This window comes from Eutrema salsugineum, unplaced genomic scaffold (genome assembly GCF_000478725.1).
Source record: "Eutrema salsugineum unplaced genomic scaffold, Eutsalg1_0 scaffold_12, whole genome shotgun sequence".
In the NCBI taxonomy this organism is placed as follows: Eukaryota; Viridiplantae; Streptophyta; class Magnoliopsida; order Brassicales; family Brassicaceae; genus Eutrema; species Eutrema salsugineum.
Window position 1 is genome coordinate 4,422,760 of NW_006256895.1, and position 23,066 is coordinate 4,445,825.

General features: G+C 42.8%; 2 non-coding genes across 2 annotated transcripts; both read left to right on the forward strand.

Moving 5' to 3' along the window:
* The first annotated feature begins 400 nt into the window (after nt 1-400).
* Nucleotides 401-507, forward strand: LOC112089351. The gene has a single exon (XR_002900988.1). It is a non-coding gene; the product is annotated as a small nucleolar RNA R71 (small nucleolar RNA).
* A 7,885-nt stretch (nt 508-8,392) lies between these two features.
* LOC112089432 lies at nt 8,393-8,499 on the forward strand. Its single transcript, XR_002901070.1, has one exon. It is a non-coding gene; the product is annotated as a small nucleolar RNA R71 (small nucleolar RNA).
* The last annotated feature ends 14,567 nt before the right edge of the window (nt 8,500-23,066 follow it).

Sequence of the window (23,066 nt, forward strand, 5' to 3'; positions counted from 1 at the left end):
GTAGTTGTTGAACCGCTGATACCTCTGCTGATTCCCTATGTAGTTCAGCTCCTCTTGAGTTAGACCATCTTTGTTTACATTATCAAAACTTGGCCCTTGCTCATCAAACTCGCCTACAAAGTGTATTGGCTTTTGAGTCGCCATCAGAACTTTGTCAAGCTTGCTCTGAAGCTCTCTGATATCCTTTTTCATACGCTGTTCTTCACCAGAGCCCTCTGTACGGTTTGCTCTATCAAAGTCCTCGCCATAAGTATCATTAGACATGGCTAGGTTCTCGACTAGTTCCATTGCCGCATTGATCTCTTTCCCAAGAAAATTTCCATTTGAAGCTGTATCTAGTTGGTTTCGGATCTTGGGGAGGGCACCTCGGTATAAAGTACTCAAGAGGGATGCCTCTGAGAAGCCGTGGTGTGGGCATTGGTTAGTGTAACTTCTAAACCGTTCCCAAGCCTCGCTAAAGCTCTCGTTATTGTGCTGCGTGAAGCTTGAGATCTGGTTTCTGAGCTTAGCCGTGCGTGATGTGGAAAAGAACTTTGATAAGAACGCCAGTTTACACTGCTCCCAGGTTTGTATAGAACCCCTCAGGAGGTTCTTTTCCCACTGGTGAGCTTTATCACCGAGGCTGAATGGGAACAAGCGTAGCTTGAAGCTATCTTCCGAGACACCATTGATCTTAGTTAGGTCGCAAACCCGATCAAACTGATCTAGATGCTCAAGAGGGTCTTCTCCGGCTAGACCGTGGAACTTTGAGTTCTGCACCATGTTGAGGAGGGAAGCTTTAACTTCAAAGTTGTTATTTTGAACTGGTGGAGCTTGAATCCCAGCTCGGTATTGGTGCGCATTAGCTCGGTCGTTCTCTCCAACAAAGACCGGATGAGGTTGTCTCTGAGCTTGTGGCGGTGGCGGATGAACATGGTGGGCTTGTTGCTCGTTTCTATTAGCTTGTTGTTGGTTTTGCTGAGCAAGCCTTTCGTTTCTTTGAGCCTGTTGTTGGTTAACATAGGCTTGTTGTTCATTCCTGCCTGCCTGCGCCTGATTAGCATGAGCCTGGTGCTCGGTTTCTTGAGCCTGTTGCTCGATCCTTTGCTGTTCTGCCATTCCAATTCGTTCAAAATGCCATTCCCTCTCGCGAGCTCGCCTCTCAATCCGGTTGATGTTGTCGTCGTACGGTAGAGGCGGTTCTGTGCTCCGAGACCTGGTTTTCATGCACCTGAAAGCAACACAAGAACTTGCAAGGAAGTTAGTAAAACAAAGAAAGGTAAAATCTTGAACTCAAGAACAAACAAAAGACTAATGCTCCGACAAGTTGGCAACGGCGCCAATTGATAGATATGACTTTTTAGGTCTCAGGGCTATCAATCCCCTTTGTCGAAGTAGCACAAAGAGGTATCAATCCATACAAGTCAACGAGACACTAGACTATGATGTTTGTTCATTTAAGTCAAGACAAAAGGTGAAGGTTTTGAACTAAGCTACGTAACAAACGACTAAGCATGAAAGGTAAAGCAAATGATTAGATCTAAACAGAGACAGGATGCAAATAATAACTAAACGATTCAGATGATGATAATATGTAATAAAGCAAGGGACTTTAGACGAGATACTTGACTCGGGTGCTTCCAAGTTCAACTAGTTGGTTAATGAATCAAAACATCAAGCGGTTTCATTTAACTTTGAACTCAAGGCATGTTAATCTTCTCATGAAAGTATTAAGCATCTAAACTGATTCTCCTTCATACCAAAAATGTCTTTTGAGAAGCATCGAATCAATCAGCAATAAGAATCAGTTCAAAAATGTCATTTAAGAGAACAAACTATCACCCCGCGATGAAAGACTCTTAAACCCTTAACCGAGTGGTTCAGACATTTCTACAAACACTTTTGATGCGAGATATGTCTCAGATCTGAACCTCAAGTGATGTGCTTGGATCCAGCCTAGAGATCTCGTCGGTTAAGGAATGAAACATGCAAGACTAGACACCTAAACCCACTAATCTACCTTGAAAGCACCCTAATCTACTCATCTAAAGCCGCTTAAACGACTATTCACTAATCATAACGAGCTCATTAAGTCTTTTGCAAGACGTGTAGCTAGTCATGATGAGGAGTTTAATGATAGATGACAAAAGAAAATAAAGAAAGAACAAGATTTCTGATGCAAAAACGAGATATCGGATTAGACTGATCAAGTTTCACAAAAGAGGTAAGTTCTTAAAGCCAAAAACAGATAAGAGATAAGATGATTAGGTTTTTAGTCTCAAAATGTATATATAGCAAAGGTAAAGTGTCGCGGGTCAGCCCGGAACAAACCGGGTACTGAACCGCGTTCTTGGGTTGATGGGTGAGTGCCACGGTGTGTCGGAGAGTGAAACCGAGGTCTTCATGTCGAGGAGTGCACATGAGTCCAGATCCAAATGAAGATCTCGTGAAGAATACGTCAAGAACATGCATGAACCCTAGTCTTCGATCCATCTTCACGTGTGTGTTCTTGGGCAGCTTTGTTCTTGATTCTGGGTTCGTGACAATGGACCTCGGCATGAAATGCCGAGGCGCTTGGTAGTCGAGGGGTTTGAGCGAACAGGGGCCGGCATGCACGCCGAAGTCATTGCGCCGAGGTGCACGTTCAACACTTAGTCGTTTCCAGCTTCATTTCTTACGTGTGCATGCCTTGATTCCAACGTGCCGAGGCGTCAGCACGAGGCCTAGTTCAGAATACTCCCAAAATATGAGCCTTGACTTGGCCGATGTCGAGGTAACGATGCCGAGCCCTGAGAAAACACTTAGCGCGTACCGCAACATATTTGGGTTCGTATCGACCATGTCACCTCCCGGAAACAGTAACTTTCAACCCACGACTCCAAATGCTCTGAGACCAGTTCCATAGTCAAGATGACTCAATAAGCTCGAACTTTGGTGAAGAAACCGTCGGAGCTTGGGAAGTGGAAGGCTTCCTGGATTTCACATCTTTGAACCGCATTGGAATCACCGGGAAATAAGCTGTTTTGACCGATGTGAACTCCGGAGACTTTATCTTTGAAACCACTCGTCCGAATTTAGCGATCCCAACCGTTCTGAAAATTTCTTTCAAAGATCTCAAACTTTGATGAAGACCGGGCAAGCTGGTTCGGTCCGGAAAGGTTCCGTCCGCCGTGATCTTTGTACTCCACCGTTCGGTTCTCGGATGCGCGTAATGTTGGTGCATCTTCCGGAAGCTGTATCTTTCTCCCCACTGGTCCGAATTGGATGATTCCAACTGTTCTGGGATCTTTGTTTGATTATCTCCAACTTTTCTGAAGACCCTGCCAACTGGTTCGGACCGGAAGGTTCCCCGGATTGCTGATCTTTGAAACGCGCGGACAAGGACAAATTTTGGTCGAGAAAAGCTTCCCGCGGTAAGGAAAATGGCCGAGGGCTGTGTACCGCGGTAAGATCTTAGCTCTTAAAATGACCAGGCATAAGGTTCCAAGTCTAAAATGACCAGACAGCCTCTTTGTGCATCAAAATAAGAGCTAAGAAAGACTGAATCTTATACAGAAAGACATAGCAAGCAATCACATGATCTCAAACATTTCAACTTAGAACTCTAATCTAGACTAATCCTCTCATGAAAGCATTAATCTCTACACTAATCCACTTTCAAACCAAATCATCATTTGTGAAATATGAATCAATGAGCTTTAAGAAACAGTTCTAATATGTCATTCATGCAGTTAACAAATCATTCCCATGATGAAAAAGACATAAACCCTTAAGTTAGCTCATTCAGGCATTTCATCAAACACCTTGTGGGTGGAGAAATGCCTAAGTTCTAGATCAAGCTTATAATGAGAGATCTAGCATTAAGAGCATCTAACTAAGGAAATGAAATGAGAATCTAGACCCTAAACATCACAAATCAAACATCTAAGCACCCTAATCTACACACCTAGATGCTTAAAAGAAGACTACTCACTAATCATGATGAACACACCATTTCTTTTGCAAGGGGTGATGTTAATCATGATTAGAAGCAAAGATAAGAAGATGAGATGATAAGAAACAGACTTAGATTGATTAAATCCTTGAGATATCTCTTAACAAACTCGTTTTTTTAACAAAAGGGGAAAGAGAAACAAGAGAAAACAAAGCTTAAGTCTTGGAAAAAACCCTAAAAAGCATATATAGTGTCTCTTGCGGACCGGGTCAGCCCAGGACAAACTGGGTCCTGACCCGGCGTTGATGGATAGTGGTGTGGTTTGCCACGGTCAGATGATGCTTGGACAGACCGTGGCAAACTGACCGTGGCAAACTGATAGTGTCAAAGTCCTTGGACAGATTCTTCATGATCAAGGTTGCCATGGCTTGATTTACACCATGTCTAGTGGCCGTGTCTCTTCTTTTCTGGGTTTGGGTGATGAACTTCTTGGATTGCCACGGTCTAGTAGCTCTTGGTCAAGCCCCGTGGCAAGTGGTCGTGTCAAAAGCCGAAGGTGTGTAAAAGTTGCCATGGTCAAGTCCTAGACCGTGGCATTCAAACCGTGTCAAAACCCGAATGCTTGTAAAGTTCCTCCCAGCCAAGTGTTTGTTTGCCACGGTCAAGTGTATACCATGGCATGAAGATCGTGTCAATCTCCGAAGGTGTGTAAAAGTTGCCACGGTCAAGTCCCAGACCGTGGCATTCAAACCGTGTCATGTTTCACTTAGCTCGCATCATTCAGGGCTGTCGGGACCACTTCGCATTCCGGAGAGTGTAACTCATAAGATACTTGTCCGAATTGAGTGATTCCGGTTGCAGAGGCGAGAGCACTCATATATCTACAACTTTGGTGAAGGAAGCTTCCGTGCTTGGGAAGTGGAAGGCTTCCTGGAGGGCCAATATTCGCAGTGCATTTACACGATCAGAGAGAGGCGTCTAGGCATGTGTCCATTCCGGAGACCGTATCTTCCTGATCATAGATCCGAATTGAATGATCTTGGACGTTCTGGAAATAGGACTCAAATATCTCTGGTTCTCCTCAAGGCCCCGGAAACCGAATCGGTCTGGAAGTGCACCGTCCTTCGAGTTCTTCGGAGCTCATCGGCTTGGTCCAAAACGGCAGCGAGACAGGAGTTTTTTCCGACGAGCTTAACTTTCTGCTCACACGTCCGAATTCCATGATTCTACTTGTTCTGAACCGTGATCTAATCTACTCCAACCTTGATGAAGCCTTCGACAATTGAATCGGACCGGAAGGTTCCCCGGACAGGCGATCATTCAGGAGTATCGGATTATTCCGGAATGGATGCGAGAGAGGTCTGTCTTCCGGTGACCGTATCGTTCAGCTCAGTGCTCCAAATGCCCTGATTCAACCTGTCCTGGATTCTTGAGTCAATTATCTCCAACTTTGCTGAAGATCCTGTAAGCTGAATCGGCCGGCAAGAGCTTCCGGTGACGCGATTTCGGAAATGTATCTGCACCCGGGGTTTTTGGCCGAGAGTCTTGACCGCGGTACGTGTTTTTGGCCGAGAAAGCTACCCGCGGGAAGGATTTTGGCCGAGAATCTTCGGCCATCAGTACATCATTTTGCCTAGAAACCCAAAATTGCTCCTTTTCACCATTTTTGATCATTTCAACTCCATTTCTTCATCTGAATCACATCCTCCACTCCAAATAAGCTCCAAAAGCACCTGTTTAACACTCTAAACTATGCAAAACTCTCTTGGACCTAATGCAATCTCCTAAGTCCTAAAACAATGCCTAAAGACCTAAAATGTATGCAAATGAGACATAATTTGGACTAGAATATGTACATTAAATGATGCAATTTATGAATATATCAATCCCGAGGGTCTATGGGAATTTGGAAGAACCCGAGTACCCATCGAGAAAACAAAAATAAGGATGATTAGCTAACCTTTCAAGCATTTGATCAATGAATGGTAAAGGGAAATGATCTTTTCTAGAAGCAGAATTCAATTTCCTATAGTCAATGCACATGCGATGGCCAGTTATGGTTCTTTGAGCTATGAGTTCATCCTTATCATTTTTCACCACTGTGATCCCACCTTTCTTGGGCACAACATGAACAGGAGACACCCATCTTGAGTCAGAGATTGGGTAAATTATCCCTGCCTCAAGAAGCTTTAGTATCTCCTTCTTAACCACTTCCCTAAGGTTGGGGTTAAGTCTTCTTTGATGCTCAATAGAGGACATAGATTGGTCCTCTAGGTGGATACTATGGGTGCAAATGTCAGGAGAGATCCCTCTAATATCAGCCAAAGAATACCCTATGGCTCTCCTGAACTTTCTTATTTCATTGAGCAATGCACTCTCTTGATCCTCTAATAGGCTATCATTGATGATGACAGGATATGTGGAGTTTAAGCCTAAGAAAGCATACCTGAGCCCTGTTGGTAGAGGCTTGAGCTCAACAGAGGGTGCATCAGCCTCATTCCAGTCGTGGTCCAAGCTGCTTTGGCTGGTGACTGATTCCTTGATAGCAAAAACTTCAGAGCCACTTTGTTCCAGCTCCAAAAACCTTGTTTCAGGACCCAGCTCTCTTGCATTGTCCAGATACAGCTTATACCCTTCACTTGCTTCAGCCAAGAGCTCATTTTCTCCTTGTTCTTGAGTTAGAGAAGCTTGAAAAGGATCCTCAGTGTTCAGCTCCTCCAGCAACTCATCAGCCAACTGGTCCATTGTCTCCACATAGAAACATTGACCTTCAATGGTGGGTTTCTTCATCATCTCATTCACATCAAACTTGAGCCTTTCAGACCCAAGTTGAAGCTCTATTATCCCACCTCTCACATCAATAATAGCTCCTGCAGTGGCTAAGAATGGCCTGCCCAAGATGAGAGGATTTACTGGTTCCTCATCCATTTCCAGCACAACAAAATCTGTTGGAACCTCAAAACCACCTATCTTGACAGGTAGATCTTCCAACATACCAATAGGCAATCTAACTGATCTATCTGCAAGGATAAGAGAGATCCTTGCAGGCTTGAACACTCTAAAGCCCAGCTTCTTTGCTATGGAGAATGGAAGCTGACTGATGCTCCTAGATCACAAAGACATCCAGAGAATAGAAGAGGTCCAATGGCACAAGGGAGTGTGAAACTCCCTGGATCAGTTAACTTCCTTGGGATGGACTTCTTCTGAATGATAGCACTGCATTCATGACTTAGTACTACCATGCCTTGAAGCTCTTTTGTCTTGTTCAGAATGGCATCCTTCAAGAACTTCCCCATCTTTGGTATCATTAAGAATGCATCAATGAGAGGCATTGTGAGTGGTGTCTCTTTGAGTGCCTTCTCAAATACAGCTCTTGCCTTATTCACTAGTTGCTTCTTAAATCTCCCTGGAAATGGGAGCTTGGGTTGGTATGGAGGTGGTGGCACATACTTCTTCTCTGGTTCTGGTTCCTTTGCTACCTCTTTACCCTTTTCTGTCCTTGGTTTCTCAGCAACTTGATCATCCTTTAAGGCTGCCTCCCCCTCAGGTTGATCATTGTCCTCAATGATCACTTTGTTGTTCTCAATACCAGGTAACTCCTTGCCACTCCTCAGTGTAATGGCCTTGGCATATTCCTTGGGGTTGGGTTCTGGTTTTCTAGGTAGGTGACCTTGGTTCCTTGAGCTTGATACCTGGTTTTGCTTCAGTTCCTTGATTTCCTGCTGCATAGTCTGTTGACCCTGAAGTAGTTGTTGCAGAATACCAACCATATCTGTACCCATCTGTGGCTGCTGTTGAACCATTGGTGGCTGAAACTGTTGTTGAACCGGCGCCTGCTGTTGGAACTGTGGTGGACCAAACCCTGGTGGTGCCTTTGGCTGCTGTGAAGTGTAACCAGTGCCCTGAAATGGTTGCTGTTGCTGACCAAAACTCTGATTCTGACCAAATTGATTCTTGGGTTGGAATGACCCTTGAAAGTTGTTCTTGGGAACAAAGTTCTTTAGAGCTTGAGAATTGGGATAGACCTGGTCTTGTGGGTTAGCTACATTGGTGTTCTGGTAAGAGAGGCTTGGATTGGCATTACCATACTGATATCTTTGGAACCTCTGATTCCAAATGTAGTTGAGCTCCTCTTGGGTAAGACCTTCTTCACTTATGTTCTCAAAGATTTGAGAAGGTTCCTCATACTCTCCAACAAAATGCATTGGCTTCTGAGTGGTGAATTTCAGCTTGTCTAATTCACTCCTCAACTCCTTAACTTCTCTGGTGAGCCTCTGTTCTGAGCTTGAACCTTCAGACCTATTTGATCTGTCATAGTCTTCACCATAAGTATCATTGCTCAATGCTAAGTTCTCCACTAGCTCTAAAGCAGCATGTATCTCTTTACCCAGAAAGTTCCCATTGGAAGCAGTATCCAGCTGGTTTCTAATCTTGGGAAGAGCTCCCCTATACAGTGTGCTGAGAAGAGAAGCCTCACTAAACCCATGGTGTGGGCATTGGTTTGTGTAGCTCCTGAATCTCTCATATGCTTCACCAAAACTCTCATTGCTGTGCTGAGTGAAGCTAGAGATTTGGTTCCTCAGTTTTGCAGTTCTTGAGGTGGAGAAGAACTTAGATAAGAAGGCTTGCTTGCATTGCTCCCAGGTTTGAATGGAGCCTCTTGGAAGATTCTTCTCCCATTGATGAGCTTTATCACCAAGACTGAATGGGAATAGTCTTAGCTTGAAGCTGTCTTCTGAAACTCCATTTATCTTGGTCAGATCACACACCTTATCAAACTGGTCCAAGTGTTCCAAGGGATCTTCCATTGCTAACCCATGGAATTTTGAGTTCTGGACCATATTCAGCAAAGATGCCTTCACTTCAAAGTTGTTGTTTTGCACAGGTGGTGCCTGAAAACCAGCTCCATACTGATGAGCATTGGTCCTGTCATTCTCTGCAACATAGACTTGGGGTTGCTCATATCTCCTTTGCTGTGGTTGGAAAGGGTGGGGTTGGTGGTGCACTTGTTGTCTTTGTTGAACATTGGCCTGATGCCTCTGTTGATGAGCTTGAGCTTGTCCCTGGTGGACATAAGCTTGTTGGTGCACCTGTTCCTGATGAACATTACCCTGATGAAACCCTTGACCAACTCCATTTCCAGCTCCATTACCCTGAGCCTGTTGCTCCTGAACCGGTTGTTCTATATCCACAACGTGGTCTCTTTGTTCTTCCATGTCAGCCTGATCAATCTGTCTACCACGTTTGTCCCTTCTCCTCCTTGGTACCAAAAGGTTGATGTTGTCGTTGAGAGGGAAAGGTGGACCACAGCTTCTTGATCTAGACCTGGTGTTCATACACCTGAAATCACAAACAGAACTTGAAAGGAATCAGTAAAAACAAGAAAGTAAGCACTTGATCTCAAGAACAGATCAGAGCTTAATGCTAAACAAACCACAATTTGGCAACGGCGCCAATTGATAGATAAGACTTTTTAGAGTCTCAGGGCTATCAATCCCCTTGTCAAAGTAGCACAAAGAGGTTAATCAATCCAAGAATGTGGTGATAGACACTAAGCTATCTGATCAAGTTCTTAATTCATGCAAACAAGAGTGGGTTTTGGTTAACTAATGACAACTAACAAACTTAAACAGGTTTAAAGACTAATGACAATGACTAATCAAGAACTAAGCAATGACAAATGATGTGAATATGATATGATGGAGGCATGAGATTCTAGACATGATAGTTGGTTAGGGTGCTTTGGTGCTAAACTAGAAATGCTAATGACAATGATGAGACATGATTCAAATGATTAAGAACTCAAATCTAGGTTAATCCTCTCATGAAGGTATTAACCCTTATACTAATCCATTTTCAAACCAAATTCCCATTTGTGAAACATGAATCAATATGCATTAACAAACAGCTCTTAATGATCATTCAAGCAAATAACAATACATCATCATGCAGAAAAATGCTTAAACCTCTAATACAGCTCTTTCAGGAATTTCATCAAACACTTTTGGTTCATGAAATTCCCAGAATCTAGATCTCAAGTGATTATCAAGGATCTAGCATAGAGAACAGCTGTTTAGAAAGATGAATCAATGAATCTAGCCCTAAGCACTTCTAATCTAACACTTTAGCACCCTAACCTACACATCTAGAACCTCATTAGGGTGACTACTCACTAATCATACTAATCTCTCTTAAACCTTTGCAAGTTGAGAAGATTAGCATGATTAATGATGAGAAATGGAGATGGAGATGATAGATTCAAAAGAAAACAGCTTTAAACACCCAGATCTCTTTAAACTCTCTTGATGAAACACTCAAATATAGATATTTCTCTTCTTAATGGAGTCTTTCACCAAAGAGGCAAGAGACAAAGGGAATAAAACTTAATTCTCTCCCCAAAAAACCCTAAAAAGTATTTATACTTCCTTAAAAACGAACCGGGTCAGCCCGGAACAAACCGGGTCCTGACCCGGCTTTAATGGATAAAGTGGGAATTACTGCGGGTTGGTCCAGTATGTCCCAGGTCGCACACCTAAGTCGCAGTAGATGAAGACTTGTCTTGTGAAGCCTGAATCGCCTTGTCTTAGCCGCACGCCTAAGTAGGAGTGTTTTGCGAGTGTTGCTACGGCTTGGTCTCCTTCCTCTCCAACTCGCAGGGCTAAGGCGGTTTCTGGGGAATGTACAAACTGTGCGGGTTGGTCTCTATTGCACCTAGGTCGCAGGCTCAAGTCGGAGTGATTTGCGAGTGATCGTGCGGCATAGTTCCAGGCACGGCTAACTCGCATGCCTAAGTCGCACGATTGTGGACTTAGCATTTCTCTTGCTCGGGAGCTTCAGATCTCTTCCAGTGATAGTTTACCCGCACATTTCAACTCGCAGCATCAGCATTCAGGCGTTCATCTTCAGGCCTGCGGGTTAACCAAGTCGCAAGACCATCTCGCAGCATTCAGAGCAGCTTAGACCACTTCGCATTCCGGAGAGTGTAACTCCTATGAGACTTGTCCGAATTGAATGATTTCGGTTGCAGAAGACAGAGGACTCATTTATATCAACTTTGGTGAAGGAAGCTTCGGTGCTTGGGAAGTGTAAGGCTTCCTGGAGGGCACATCTTTGCAGTGCATGTACACGACCAGAGAGAGGCGTCTAGACATGTGTCCATTCCGGAGACCGTATCTTCCTGCTCATAGATCCGAATTGAATGCTCTTGGACGTTCTGGAAATAAGACTCAAATGTCTCTGATTCTCATGAAGGACTCGGAAACTGAATCGGCCTGGAAGTGCACCGTCCTTCGCATCCTTCAGAACTGATCTGCTCGGTCCGGAATACCTGCGAGATAGGGGTTCCTTCTGACGAGCTTATCTCTCTGATCACGCGTCCGAATTCCACGATTGCACTTGCTATGAGACCGTGATGCAATGCTCTCCAACTTCTATGAAGCACCCGCCGTCTGAATCGGACCGGAAGGTTCCCCGGACAGGCGATTTCTGAGACATGTTTGCACCCGGAGATTTTGGCCGATACACTTCATTCGCGGTACATGAAAATGGCCGGTAAAGCTTCCCGCGGTACATGAAAATGGCCGGTAAAACCTTCCTGGCCAGCGAGAATGGCCGATAACCTCCATAGACCCAATTTTTCCACTTTTTCAAGCTTTGCTCACCATTCCACTTCCTGGATTCATCTTTTCAGCTCCAAATTCACCTGATAGACACTCAAAACATGCAAAGACTCATTGGGACCTAATGCATCTCCTAAGTTCTAAAACTAACCCTAAGGACCTAAAATGCATGAAATAAAACATGATTTGAAATGATTTATGCAACCTAAATGATGCAAATTATGAACATATCAATGCCTCTGGCAGGCATCACAGCTAGACACAACAACTTGGGCATCTCTGAACATTGTAGGTCACTGTCTTGAAAGCTCCTAAGTGTCCTCCAGAACCATGACATTTTTGTAGCACTGGTTGCATCTCTTCCTCAGCTAAGCATCTCCTATACAAGTGGTCTTTGTTCAGCACATACAAATAAGGTTCATCCCAATGATTACCTTTGCACCTCTTTGAAGAATTTCTTTCTGTGATAGGCATCCAGTTCTGGTGGCTCTACACCACAAGAAAGATAGTTAACAATATCTGCAAACCAAGGTAAACTCCTCTCTATTATAGCATTAGCCTGCTCCACCTCTAAGTAGGACTTGACAACTATTCAATGCTCTTCAGGAAGTGAGTCATCTAAAGGGACATCTGATTCCACTCTAAGCCTAGATAGATGATCAGCAGCTCCATTCTCAATGCCTTTCTTGTCTTACACTTCCATATAAAATTCCTGCAAGAGTAGAACCCACCTCAAGAGTCTAGCTTTGGCATCCTTCTTTGTCATGAGATATCTCAAAGCTGCATGATCAGTGTACACAACAGCTTTTGAGCCCCAATGTAGCTTCTGAACTTGTCAAATGCAAAGACAATGGCCAGCATCTTCTTTTCGGTTGTTGCATACTTATCTTGTGCTGAATCCAAGGTCTTACTTGCATAGTAGATGACATGAAGCTTCTTGTCCTTTTTCTTACCCAAAACTGCTCCAACTGCATACTCAGAAGCATCAGTCATCACTTCAAAGGGTAGAGACTAGTCTAGGGATTGTACAATGGGTGCACTGATCAAGGCTTCTTTGATCTTTTTAAAGGCCTCCTCACATTCAGCATCAAAGACAAAGTCCACATCCTTGCATAACCACCTGGTCAAAGGTGGTATGGACTAGCTATCTAGTGCTTGACACCATGCTTCCTTAGCAATCCCTCTAGAGTCTTGTTCACAAAATGAGAACCTCCATCACTTATCACTACTCTAGGAACCCCAAACCTTGGGAAGATGGTGCTTTTGAAGAGCTTGACCACCACTTTAGAGTCATTGGTTGGGGAAGCAACAACCTCAACCCATTTGTAAACATAATTCACAGCAACATGTATGTACTGATTCCCATATAAAAGGACCCATGAATTCAATACCCCAATAGTCAAAAAGTTCCACCTCCAAGATAGGATTTTGGGGCATCTCACTTCTCTTGGAGATGTTGCCTTGTCTTTGGCACTGATCACAGCTTGATACAACCACCTGAGCATCTCTGAACATTGTAGGCCACCAGAACCCTGATTGTAACACCTTGGCCACTGTCTTCAAAGCTCCTAAGTGACCTCCATAAGCTGCGCCATGACTGTAACACCCCCGATTCGTACTAAGATTAGGACGAACCCAGAGTGCCACAAGATGATAATAGAGACAGTTCGACAAAAGCAGCCCATACTACTTAAGTTAAACCGCTTCTAAAATCATGCCTCTCGACCAAGACCTAAGGCTTTTCAACCCGTATCTTAGTCTTGAGTTGTTTCAGCTTGGACTAGCTTATACCACTAACACAAGCCGAGTTTTATTTTTAAAACATACTTTATATTATTAAACATGAAAATATTGTCTTACAAAACGATTATAGCAAAACGGCCATGGCCTAGTGCCCAAAAGATACTATGTACATACGTGAAACCTTATTTTGCAAAAGCCAAGCCAAAACTACTCTGGCCTCCTACCGTTCCGCCTTTCACGAGCTATTCCCGACTACTGGTCACCTGCAAAACAAATGAGTCATGAGTATTCTAGCAATACTCAGTGAGCTCCGGGGGTACTAAACATACATTAGTTCCCAATCCCCACACAAACAATCACAAAATCAATCATAACGCATCATCGTATGCACAAGCGGAAGCAATCTAAGACATAAGTCCTTATATGTCAAACAATCTCATTTCCTAATGCGAGGCCTCTAAATGCATCGGCCACTCCCCTAGTTGCAACGATCCCGCAAATCACCACACAGGATCATCTTGGTAACCTTACACCGATCTATTGACATACCGTCACATAGCATCGACCGCCTTACTGGCAGCACTCGGCCAAGGGAGCTACCCTTCGACCCTCTGAGTCTTCCAACCTCTGTGGCCTTCTCCACCAAGATAAGGTACATGGACGTGCCGACTGCATCTACTCTAAGAACGTATAAATCCTACCTTGATTTATACTTCCTAGATGCATCATCAAATAACACACAAACAATTAAATATGACATGCAAGAGGTCCTTTACTTGCATTCATCATTTAATTTACCAAGTATCATTTCTATCCGGTTTTCCTTAAAACCATAGAAAATAATACGTCAAACCTTTCGCCGAGCACATCACCAAACCAGAATAACACCGCCCTGGTTATTCTTCTGGCCAAACCTGCATGTTAGCCTAATAACATACACAAAACCGGAACTCACCCTTAACGCAGGTCCAGCACCGATCTTAACCCCTCTTGTTCCTAACTCCGGTATTCCTCTAGATCTAAAACGATATAGATCTAATGAATATCTAGCCTAGGACAAGATTAAAACGAAAAGGGTTTACTCTACGGCTTACCGACCGTTCCCTAAGCTAGCACCGCACGTCCACTTCCCGTAAGCAGAATCCTATCGCCAAATACCCCAAACTATCTCCTTTCTCTCACTACTTTCTCTCTCAAGAATTCTCAGATTTTGAGATGAATTTCTTGAGCTTAAGGGAGGGGTATTTATAGGTTCAGGGAGGTTATGCATGTTTGCCACATGCTAAACACTTGTCAGAATTTCTTAAACCTTAGTCACCAGACCTAACACTATTCACTCTTAATCCTGCGCCAAATGTGTGGACAGAAACCAGCCACATCTGTTCTTATCCGCACATAACCTCCATCAGATTTCTGCATTTGCTCATGCTTCCTCGGCCAGAACCTGATTCCTCGGCGAAAATCTAATTCTCTCGGCAGAATTTTTATTTCCCTCGGCTAAATCCTTTCTTGCCCGACCAAAGTTGCTTCTCTCGGCAGAATCTAGCTGTCTTGGTCCGTTCCCGACTAAGCACTTAACCGCGGTCGCTTGTCCGAGCTTACTCAATGACCGGGTTGTTACAATGACATTCCTGTCGCACTAGTTACATCTCTTCCTCAGCTAAGCATCTCCTATACAGGTGGTATTTGTTCAGCACATACAAATAAGGTTCGTCCCAATGATACCTTTGGACATCTTTGAAGAATCTCTTTCTCTTGTAGGCATTAGTTCAGGTGGCTTTACACCACAAGAGAGATAGTTAACAATGTCTGCAAACCAAGGTAAACTCCTCTCTCTAATGGTATCAGCCTGCTCCACTTCTAAGTAGGACTTGACAACCATTAGATGCTCTTCAGGAAGTGAGTAATCTAGAGGCACATCTGATTCCACTCTCGGCCTAGAAAGATGATCAGCAGCTCCATTTTCAATGCCTTTTTTGTCTTGCACTTTGATAGTAGGTTTTTAGCCCACTAAGGTCAATTAACCTCTTGTGTTGTAGCACTTGAGGGTCAATCCAAATGGAGATTATCTAGACACCAAGACTATGAGGATCAATTCTTAATCCGAGCCTAAAGAAACAGGTTGGTTATTAAGTGATTTAAAAGCATAAAACAAACAAGAACAAGCAGTAATTAAGAACAAGCAGACAAGAGAAACAAAACAAAGACTCAAATTCAAAATAAAGATAAAGCTAAACCTCTAGATGTGATCATTGATCAGGGTGCTTTCAATTCTTAATTCATGATGCTAAGCAAACAATTCAACACTTGCAATTCTTTAGTCTAGACTTCCAGTTCAGATTAATTCATTCCCATGACAGAAATCACTTTGCAAATTACTTAATCAAGACTAATTCCCATTAATGAATAAGCAATTAACAAGCATAAGGTTCCAAGTCTAATATGACCAAACAGCCTCTTTGTGCATCAACATAAGAGCTAAGAAAGACTGAATCTTATACAGAAAGATAAAGCAAGCATCACATGATCTCATATTCCAATCAACTTAGAACTCAAAGCAAGACCATTTCTTTCCCAAGACAATGATCACTATACCAATCAGCATTCAAACCTAACTCTCATTAGTGGTAATGATGATCAATATGCATTAATAAACAGTTCTAATATGTCATTTAAGCTTCAAACAAACATTCCCATGGCATTTAAAACATAAACCCTTAAATTAGTTCATTCAGGCATTTCATCAAACACCTTGTGGGTGGAGAAATGCCTAAGTTCTAGACCAGAGTGATAATCAAAGATCTAGCATTATGGGCAGCTAAATAAGGAAAGGAAATGAGAATCTAGAACCTAAACACCATAAATCAAACATCTAAGCACCCTATTCTACACACCTAGAAGTTTAAAAGATGACTACTCACTAATCATGCTTAACACACCTAATCTTTTGCAAGAGGTGATGTTAAACATGATTAGAAGCAAAGATAAGAAGAGAAGATGATAAGAAACAACTTTAGATTGATTAAATCCTTGAGATATCTCTTAACAAAATATGGGTTTTCACAAAAGAGGCCAAGAGAAAAGAGAGAATAAAGTTTTTTTTTTTAACATATATTTCCTAAAGCATATATATATATAGGTAGGGTTTTCTTGATGGGTCAACCCAGAACACACTAGGTATTGGCCCAAAAAGGCCATAAAACAAGTGCTGAACTAAGGTAGTATCGACCTGATTTCAGTCGGTGCAGGAGCTCGGTGTGGTGTTAAGAAATCTCTGAAATTCAACACCAAGCAGGTTTCACTCGATGTAGCTCCTCGGTGCAGTGTAATGAAGGTCTTCAGGGGGCCCATACCGACCGGAATTGTGTTGGTGCAGCATCTTGACATATCTTCGGCGTTTGAACTCCAAAAATCCAAGCAAAACCGTCAATGGATCAAGGTCATATCGACCAAATTCTGGTCGGTATTTCTTCTCGATATGAATGCAAACCGCTTGCACCAAATCCTTCATAACTCCCTGATCGCTGGTCCAAACCTTGATCGGTCAACTCCATGAGCCATATGGCTTCTTCAGCTCCAACTTTGGTGAAGGGTTCGGGTTCAGATGACGTCGGCAAGGGCTCCGTTCCACCAGTTCTTTGATGCGCGTTGCTTTGGTCCTTTATCCGCTCCGAGACATGTACTGCTTCTTATTGCCGTAACGTTCAGCTCACAACTCCAAATAGAACGAGCTCAAGTGTTATGGAAACTAAACTCGACCCTATGGATTCGTTATGCAGACTCCGGAGGCTGAATCCTGGTGAAAATCCTCCTTGTCAGGTGATAAAGTTGAGGGATTGTCGGCTCCATAGCACTTGTCCGAGTCTGATGCACATAAGGTGATGGTCTGATGTCGTGTCAACTGCGTGAGGGAACAAGTTTTACCCTTAACAAAACAAGTGAAAGCCGCAAGTGCACAGCTAATCAGTTGTAGTATTTAGGGATCGAATCCACAGAGATTTGTGTGCCTGGTATTCTTCAACGATTTTTAACTTTATGTCTAGACTAGATTGGTTTTTAAAGTTTGGTTGTTTGTCACGAATTAAACTAAAACAAGAGAAAGCAAATAAATCTATCCTAGAAAGCAAGTAAAGAAATCGAATGAAAGGATAATAAAGCAAGTAAAATATCAAACTAAGGGAATTGAAATGCAGGTTTAAGTAAGTAAATAAAAATCGATGGAATCGTAAACTATGGCTAAAAACGCTGAGCTTTTGGGAACTCTAAGGGATCATAATCGGTTTTAACACTAAGGTAGATAGATTGAGATTGACGGATAACGATATATGGGGTTCTAGAGCTAGAGTACGGCGGTATGACTATGTCACTGTCGTGATCATAACCAACTGTTTCTCGCAACCCTGACCAGTAGGTTTCCACTCTGGCCCTGGAAGGGAGAAAACGCAAGAGCTGCACAAGACTCGTCAATACTCACGATCTCGCCGCAGGTAGGTTTCCACTCCTACGGAAAAATCGCCTGTTTCATTCTAGGGCTGATACTTAATGAAAACTTTCGCAACACTAACTATCTAGATCAGATACTAGGTGATCAATCAAGCATACATGCAATAAGAACAAGAATAAACAGAGAACATGTCGAAATCCCAGATCTATAAACCTAGATGTCTTAATCGATTATGAGAGCCCCTTTCGGGAACCCTAAGCCCAACTCGGGATCTACTCAGACATGGCTGAGGTCGACATCATCATTGGTTTTAATAAAAGTAATGAAAAACGGTAAAGAAAATAGATAAAGAAAGCTTCTCTATTGAAGAACTCGGACTTGAACGATCATCTACAAAAATCTCATAAAAACGGCTAAAGGAAAAGGGTTTCTGTAAAGTATCAATCGTTCTCTCTAAAAACGACCTAAATTACATGTATTTATAGTCTCCAATACTCAATAGTCTCTAGGGTTCCGGAATTGAGGCTGAGAATGACTTTGGGCTTCAGTTATATGGGCTTTAGGTCGGAGCTTGATGCCCGCGGTCGGGAGTGATGTGACCGCGGGGATTGGGTGGTATTCCGCGGTCGGGAGGCTTCTGACCGCGGGAAATAGGTTGTTGGCCGCGGTCGCGTGCTTTGCTGGCTGTCTTCGAGTGGCTCCGGGGCTAATGGAATATCTTGAGATCCAACTGTTGGAATGTCTCCAAACCAAGTGCATTTGAAAGCTGGTTGATTCTTCTATAAGTTGTCCAGTTTTGAGGGTGATCAGAGGGTGAGAAGGTCTTCGTCTCTCCATGAGAGTTCTGACGGTCTGCATTTATCCAAAAGAGTCTTTTTGTTCCATTTTGTGCCTCTTTATCCCAAATTACCTGAAAAGTCTTTAAAATTCCGGAAACATAGAAATCCTTTGAAAACCTTTGAAAATGGAGTAAAAAACACATGTAAAAGATATTAAAGTGATCCATAAAAATGGTCAAAATCCGGTGTTATCAACTCCCCCAAACTTAGTCTTTTGTTTGTCCTCAAACAAAACAAAGGCTAAATCTCGGCGAGAGGTTTGAAAACGCAGGAACTAAACAAAATCTCAGAGACCAAACTTCTAGACTAATATCAATCAGTATGCATCAATCGGGAATAGCATAGAAAATTCTCATGAGCAATACAGGCATAACTAGTCCGTTAATCCGTCATGCGGAAATCTATGCACTAGGATCTAACTTCCACTCAACTAGCTCTTAACATTCATTAAAAATCTCGTTGGTTCTCATCAAAGAAAATCTAGGCAAGGCAATCTAGGCTAGGTGTCAAAAAGTTTATTCTAGGGGTGAGGCATAAAGTGTTTACGGGTTACCTGAAGATCTGGAGGATGCAGGATATTATGTAAAACCGCAAGAGAGAGTGAAGCTGTTGGTATCCACACTTTTCAGTCACTTTCTTCTTGCCATAGATTCCTGGTCTTCTTCCTCAGGTACTCTCCTAACTCCCCTAGACTTAGATTTTTGTAAATCTTTCAAAAACATAGCTCTATAAACGAATAGTGGTTGCTTGTTACTTCACAAATTTCGTCAATCTAAGACTCATTAAGCTATTTGTTTCCCTCTCTCTTTTCATTCGTTTTTTTTTTCTTTTAAAAGGAAGGGAACACCTTTAGATATAGAGTCTTAGAGAGCACAAAATTACTAGTCAATATCTGTCTTGTAAAGCTTCATGATATTTCTGATACTCTTCCTTCCCAATTCCGTTCAGTCTCCTTTGTGAGTGTCTGAAAACTGCGTTGCTCCTCTTCTCTCCGACGTTTTTGCACATATCTGCTGATATAAACTAAAGAGAGAATGCATGAGGATTGAAAACAAGGGTTTCGGGTTTAGGGTATGGTACCAGATAAAGATAAACTGGTCATCTAGGACGACAAAGAGTGGTAAAAGTGAGGGTAAAAGACGTCCTAGATGTGTATGTCGATGCCTGCCTAAAATCAATGATGAGAAAATTAGATATCAATATGAAGTCCAAATAAAATGAGCTAGTATATCCTGTCAGAAAGAATCTCCATGAAAAGAAGTCCTCTGGTGGGATTTCGTAGTGCAAGTACTCTAGCTACCGCCTAGTCTAGTGCTAACCACAAGTGAGCTATCATGCAAAGTGTAGAAGTGTGCAGGTCTAAATCATAGTTTTGCGTCAAACATTCCTGAAAAATACTTAATGTCGAATAAGTTACATATTAAAATTTAAAAAGTGCTTGAAATTTAAAAGCAAAAGCAAGAAAATGATTAGTACGGATAGACATCCTCCCCCAGACTTAAATCACACTGTCCCCAGTTGAAAAAGTTAGTGAGAAGATGGTGAATAAAAGCGAAATAAAATAAGATAAAAGAAAAGAAAATGATGATAGAACCGTGATGGTAGTGAACTGCTGATCAATCACTCATCCTCCGATGTGTCGTCTGCGAACTGGTGCTGCTCCTGTAGGAAGGTGACAACGCGCTCAAAGCGTCGTCCCTGTCTCTCAACTCTGCGCTCCAGATTGGAATGAGTGTGCGATGATGTAGATGATGAGGTGTGGCCGGTCGAAACAGATGGCTGAAAGTGAGCACGGGCCGCAGCTGCATCACGCTTCGCCTTGGCCACAATGTATTGGCCAATGGTGAATGGTAGACGAGGTACAGATGGCAGAAAATCATCAGGTTCCGGAGTCCATCGCGGACGTCCTGCGTTACACAATCTCAGGATAGATGGTGAAGGCAAGCTGACTCGGTGCTCCTCAGTGCCAGTGCAATACTTGTAACCAAACCTGTCTGGATCGAAAGCGGCACGAGAGATAGTGTGATCGCGAGAGAGATAAAGTAGGTCATACTAGACATCGGGAAGTGGATCACCAGAAGAGAAATCGAATCCTACAGCCTGTAGTATCGCTGTAATAGCACTCCCGTAAGCTGGAGTAGCGTCCTCGCAACCATGTAAATCATGCTTCACCTTTACCATATTCTGCGCTATGATCCAGGCAAAGCAGGCGAGTCGTGGATCGTCCATAAATGGAAGCTGAAGTGTAATGAGCTCCGTCTTCAGAACACCTCCCATGTTGGCTCTAGAGAAGATCGTGTGTGCTAAGAGTTTGTGTACAACTCTCACTGCTGGATAAGTAAGAAGGGCTGACTTCGATCTCCCGCTATCATAGACTCCATGACCCATCTCTCTCCACAGGTTAAGATCAGGTTCGTCTTCAAGGTTAATGCCATCAGTGTATGGAAGCTTAAGAGCTTCACAAACCTCAGAATTGGTGAGAGAGTAAGGCTGTCCGTGGATAGAGAATGACAGGATGCCATCTGATGCTCTGGGTTTCCTCCTCTTCGTGTTGTGGAGTGTAATAGTTGCTAAGAACTCACGGACTAGCTCAGGATAAGTCGGAAGGTTCAGCTCCATGTAGGGTCTCAGCTTAAGTGCATCGATGTACCAGATCACATCCTCTCTGATTCCAAGCATCTCAAGTGTATGATAATCTATGAAAGGCGTGGGTTTGATGTTCAGCTTCTTGAAACGTCTTGCATAGTCCACTCTTGGGTTTGTCTCCCTCCCAATGTATCGAATCTGTGGTGGCTCGGGAGCTGCTCGTGTTTCTCTAGAGTGCTGGAGCAATCTCATCACATAGTTTCTTTTTCTCGGTCTGGCTTGGTTCAGCATGTACTCTCCTAGAGTAGCATCATCGGGAATGTCCTCAGAGCTTTCACCAGTGCGACGGCTTCTTCGGGATCTGGTTTGTTCCATTTTTCTGCAAAACGAAATGATTCTTGGAAAAAGAGTGAATATGGATGCTGATTTTAACACATTAAGATCAGTTATACTAACATTAGTATAGAGAGATTAATTAAAACCATGAGCAAACAAAATTGATATTAAACCAGAGAAATCAAGTAGTTCATGACCAGATTCGGATTTTTGATGTTCTTAACATAGAAATCTTCAAAATATCGGTTTTTATGAGCAATTTCCATGTAAATTTTAAAGATTACCCAATACTAATCATTAATCACACAAGACTTAATCAAATTCATCAATTTTTCTGTTCCAAATTCGATTTTTATGAAGCATGTAGAATCCAAATTTCAAAAATTTAATTCCTCTTAAGCTAGTTGTTAAAAACGATTTTTAGATAACCGAAAAGGATAATCTATTGTTCTTAAGCTATTTTCACCATCAATAAACAGAGATTTGGGTTTTTTAAGAAAACCCTAAGTTCTGAAATCAATTAAAAATGGCGAGTTTGAGGTTCATACCTTGCTGGAAAGAGAGATTTGATGGCAGAATTTAAATCAGCTTTGAAAAAGAGTGAGGTTTGAGCCAAGAACTTCTTAAAAAGATTAAGAATTGAAAAATGTGTTCTTTCTCCTAAATCTCCAAGTCTTTTGGAGGAGAAGAGAAGAAGGAGTTTTGATCCAAAAAGTGTGTTTCTTTTCTTTAAAAAGCGTTTTTGCGGCAAAAATGAAAAATTTCCGGGAAATTTTTAAGTTTACGGGAACTTACCTTTCTTGTCTTGTACATAAGGAAAGTTTAAATATTACGGAGAATCTTAACATGCTTTACCGGGAATGCTCCAGGAATCACCGGGAATCACCGGGATTCACCGGGAAACACCAGGTAACACCAGGAAACACCAGGTAACACTGGGAAACACGAGGTAACACCGGGAAATGCCAGGTAACACCGGGAAACTTTGAAAAGCGGCGGAAATCCGCGTCGTCACCTCAACGACCAACGGCCGCGGTCAGGAGACGCGCGACCGCAGTGATTGAGGGCTCGGCCGCGGTCACATTCACGGTGCCGCGGTCAATGTTTCCTTGGCCGCGGGTCGGTCGGTCGCGACCGCGGCTCTTCTTCCTGCGGCCTCTGTCCAATCTTCTCGTCTTTGCCGGGGCTAGCAGCTAAAAACCTATCCTTTTTTTCTTGGTTTTTCTAATTTTCTGATTTTTTTTTGTGTTTTTGTTTTATAAAAAACCTGAAACTTAAAAGAAAGAGAAAGCATAAATTGTAAAAAGGAAAAGAAAACTAAAAGAAAGAGTACCTACATGGGTTGCCTCCCATTAAGCGCTTTTGGTTTAAGTCGTTTAGCTCGACGTAGGCATGAAGAATCAGACTGATTTGAATGGCACTCCACTTGATGTGCCTTTATTGCTTCCGGTCACTGGAGGTTTTACTTCCCCTCCTTGAGGAGCCGTCTTCTTCCCTTTATTCTTCTTCCGGACTTTAACATTGTTTAAAACCCTTTTTGTGTTTTCGATCAGCTCCTGGATTTGGTCCTCACTAGTTTCTGTTGC